We start from the raw sequence: 4655 nt of genomic DNA on the forward strand, positions 1-4655 counted from the left end.
TCACTTGAATCCTCTCCACCAGGAATATCTACCATTTGGAGAACTAGTGTCCCTAAAGGAAATGCAAGTGCTTTTTAGAAAGAAAGGTCACAGTTTCCGGACAGTCAAGAGATGACAAATATCTACCACTGATTTGATCTCAAGTGATGATGTTCCACATTGCTAAGTCAGGCCCGGGGTTTCTGCTCCTCGCTGGTCAATTCCTCAGCAAACGTGCCTTTCTAGAGCCCCTTTCTCCTCCTGGGTTCCCTTCTTAACCCAGGAGGAGGGTCTACCTGACAAGCCCACCAACCCTTACCCATACGGTCTTCACCTCCTTCCCTTCCTGTGTGCATCCAACAATGACATCTGACATCAGAGTGGCTACCAAACATTTCCCCCCAGTTATCTACTTGGTGCTGCTGGTAGTACCTCCACAAGGGGTAGGAGAAGTATTACCACCCATTTTATCAACGATGAAATAATTCCAGATCAGATCACGGAACGGAATGGAGATCTTCGCCTACGACATCGTTTGGATGTGGAATCACTATAGGCCAGTGATGGTGAACCTATGACACGCGTGTCAGAGGTGACACGCGAACTCATCTTTTTTGGTTGATTTTTCTTTGTTAAATGGCATTTAAATATACAAAATAAATATCAAAAATATAAATCTTTGTTTTACTATGGTTGCAAATATAAAAAAATTTCTATATGTGACATGGCACCAGAGTTAAGTTAGGGTTTTTCAAAATGCTGACATGCCGAGCTCAAAAGGTTCGCCATCACTGCTATAGGCTGAGGCTCAGTTGCCATTTCCACCAGATTCATAAGTTCCTCTAAGAACTGGACTCTCACCCCCTGGCAATGGGCAAGGAGACACCTGATTGGTGGTGTTGCTGTTATATCAATCAGGGGCAAAGCAGATGTACAGTCCTTAGTTCATCCTAGCTTGATGCCTGTGTCGGTGGCCAGAGCTGTTTCATGCATGAGGCACATAAAAAAAAAAAAGAACTGGACTGTCCTTGGCTGTGAACCATGAACAGTGGGCATAAGACTAGATTGCATGTGTGGTGAGGTGACCAGAGCTGTCAAAAGATGATCCCAAAGATGTCCTCTCCACCCCATCCCCCCCCCACCCCACGCTGCAGGTTCAGGGTGATCTGGAGATGGCCTCACACGATGCTCCCTGAATCCAGGGCCCCAGGACCTGTGTGCAGGGCTAATATGCTGACCATCCCCATTCCTCACTGTGCACAGAAAACGCATCCGCAGGGACGCCACTCCCAGGCATTTGTAACCGTTTTATTCTGGTGTAAGTAACACACTATAAACTGTACACATCTACAGGGCATGGTTTGATGGTTTAACATTTTCTTTCTTTCTTTCTTTTTTTAATATATATTTTATTGATTTTTTTATAAAGAGGAAGGGAGAGAGATAGAGAGTTAGAAACATCGATGAGAGATCGATCAGCTGCCTCCTGCACACCTCCCACTGGGGATGTGCCCGCAACCAAGGTACATGCCCTTGACTGGAATCGAACCTGGGACCTTTCAGTCCGCAGGCCAATGCTCGATCCACTGAGCCAAACCAGTCAGGGCGATGGTTTAACATTTTCAACATTATCCCTGCATCAAGCCAACCCTACACTTGAGACAGTAAACATGTTTCACTCCCGAAAGTTTCCTCCTGACGCCCCTCTCCCCATCCTTATCTTCAAGAAAGCACAGATATTCTTCTATCACTTAGTTCACATTTTGTAGAATTTTATACAAACGGAATCACACAGTATATACTCCTTTTTTCCTGGCTTCTATCACTCAGCATAGTCATTCTGAGATTCATCCATATCGCTATGTATGATAGTGTTCATTCCTCTTTATTGCTGAGCAGCATTTCATTGAATGGGCGTACCACAATTTGTTTGTCCATTCACCTATTGATGTTACATTTGAGTTGTTTCCAGTTCGGGGCTGAAGATTAGTCTGATATGGGCAGTGAACAGGTAGTCGTATGGACATAAGCTTTTATTTTTTCAGGAAAATACCTAGCAGCAGCAGATGGTAGGTATATGTTTAACTTTTTCAGAAACTGCTCTATTGTTTTCCAAAGTGATAACTATACCATTTTGCATTCCCAGCAGCAGTGTATGAGAGTTCCAGTTTGGCCACATCCTTGCCAATACTTGGTATGCTCAGTCTTCTTCATTCTAACCACTCTACAAGGTGTGCAGTGGTATTTCACTTGGTTTTAATTTGTGTTTCCCTAATGACTAATAATGTTGAGCATCTTTTCATGTGCTTAAAAGTGCCATCTGTAGATCTTTTTTGGTGAAGTATCTGCACAAATGCTTTGCCCTTTTTAATATTTAGTTATTTTCTTACTGAGTTCTGAGAATTCTTTAGATATTCTAAGTGCATGTTCTTTACCAGATATGTGCTTTGCAAACATATTTTCCCAATGTGTGCCTTTGTTATTGTCTTAAAAACTGCTCTTTGGAAGACACTATTATTATTTTGGTGAAGTTCAACTCATTGTTATTTCATGGGTCTTGCTTTTGATGGGAGACATTTTTTGAGCCTTTAGAAATTTGTAACTTAAAGCAAGAAACTGGAGAGAATGGGGCGAAGGGGGAATAAGAGAGGGAAAGGATTTACTAAAATTAGCCAGTGAGTTGGCTGTAGCTAGCAAACCTTATTGTAAGGGGATTATTGCGATGCTTTTATTCTGTGGGAGACGGACACACACACACACACACACACACACACACACACACACCTATTTAAGCACTTTCCAGAAGAGACAAAAATATTTCAAACAATGTTTCTGTCCAGCATTGTCACATCCAATTGGCTTTATTATTTCAGATCCTCTGCTTTCTTCTTGACACATATTTAAGAGGTAGTTTGGATTCAGAGCACTATGTCCAAAATATGGCCCTTGTGGCATTCCTGGGAGCATACAGCCAAGATTGACTTAAATTCTGCGTTGACAACTGTAAGTGATCCCCCGACAGCCCGTCTCAGCACCGCTCGCCGTGCTGGGAGGGTGGCAGACTGGCCTCTTGGGGGAGCAGAACAGATGCTCTGCAGCTGGGCGCCCTCGTTGAACCAAGGAAGTTAACAGTGTCAGCACACGTGTTACTGCACACACGCTGGACAATGCGGCAAGGACTCAAGCGCATGTGCTGCACCCACACCGGGGGCTCAGGGGGGAGGTGTTTCCATCCGAATCCTGACGACATGACCCCCTGACCACAGCCCCCGCCTGGGGTGCACCCAGGTGCTCGGCAGGTGCACGAGCTGTCTGGCTGTGTTACAGTCAATCCCTCACCCTCTTCTGGAGCCGGGAGGCAAACTCACAAGCTCTGTGCACACTCAGCAGAGCTCTGCAGCATCTTGCAGTATGTGCAGCTTCCTGTGTGGGGTGTGGCTGCAAACCCTGGGGCGGGCAGCCTGCACAAAACTGCAGGGGACGGGCTCCCCAGCTGGGGTCTCCCTGCAGGGCCACTGAGACCTGGGGTTTCCCCAAAGGCCACGGCGTGGCAGGAGCTAACAGGATCGTGGGGGCAGGCCTTAAAGCGACCGTCTCAGTCATCTGCTCTGTGCTTGATTGTGTGGAAATGCCCAGGGGCACAGCTATGCCTGTTTTTGCAGACCACTGCCTGCTACTCAAGCCTATTTTCCTCCCTGGGGTGGAGACCCCACAGCCAGGGTTTACATCACCTCTGTCTTCCTGGAAGTTATGTGTCAGGGAAGTTATCCAGTTGAAAGAGGGTGAGTGGGGCGTGCGGGGAAGAAGGAGTAAGACCCATGTTTCTGACAGACTAAAATAGCTCTAGGGCAGTGGTTCTCAACCTTCCTAATGACGCGACCCTTTAATATAGTTCCTCATGTTGTGGTGACCCCCAACCATAAAATTATTTTCGTTGCTACTTCATCACTGTGATGTTGCTACTGTTATGAATCGTAATGTAAATATCTGATATGCAGGATGTATTTTCATTGTTACAAATTGAACATAATTAAAGCATAGTGATTAGTCACAAAAACAATATGTAATTATATATGTGTTTTCCGATGGTCTTAGGCGATCCCTGTGAAAGGGTCATTCGACCCCCAAAGGCGTCGCGACCCACAGGTTGGCGACCCACAGGTTGAGAACCGCTGCTCTAGTGGAAGCAGACAACTTTTTGTTGTTGTTTCTGTCCCGAAATAGTTTTGGAACCTAAACAGTGCTCCCCAGGGTCATGCTATTTCTGGTAAATTTCCTCCTGACCTCTGAGGATTTCCCCCAATACTTAACTGAATTTGGGGACCCTGCTTTTTGGAAGAACCAGTTTTGCAGGCCCTGAGAGAATCTATGCTGAGAAACCACAAGACAGGAATTTCCAGGCATTTCTAGGGAAAGAGGCTAGGAAAGTGCTCTGGGTGAGAGAAGGGAGTCTGGGCAGACGCGGAGGACTAACGGGAAGATGCCCAGGTGGGATTCCTGGGCTGCAGGCCTCCCAAGGTGCCCTGGAAGGAAGACTTGGAGGCCACTGTGGGGAAGTCACGTCCATGAGGGAGTCCTGAGGGGATACAGGGACTAAGCACTGACTGAAGGCCTACACGTGCCAGTCAAGGAGCCCTGGGAGGAATCCGAGCTCTGATTATCTGCACAAGTTACAG

The 4655-nt window shown here is 46.4% G+C and overlaps 1 pseudogene; it reads left to right on the forward strand.

The window, feature by feature from the left end:
• Positions 1–838: 838 nt before the first annotated feature.
• Positions 839–983, forward strand: LOC111826107 (annotated as a pseudogene).
• The last annotated feature ends 3672 nt before the right edge of the window (positions 984–4655 follow it).

This window comes from Myotis lucifugus, unplaced genomic scaffold (genome assembly GCF_000147115.1).
Source record: "Myotis lucifugus unplaced genomic scaffold, Myoluc2.0 scaffold_54, whole genome shotgun sequence".
In the NCBI taxonomy this organism is placed as follows: Eukaryota; Metazoa; Chordata; class Mammalia; order Chiroptera; family Vespertilionidae; genus Myotis; species Myotis lucifugus.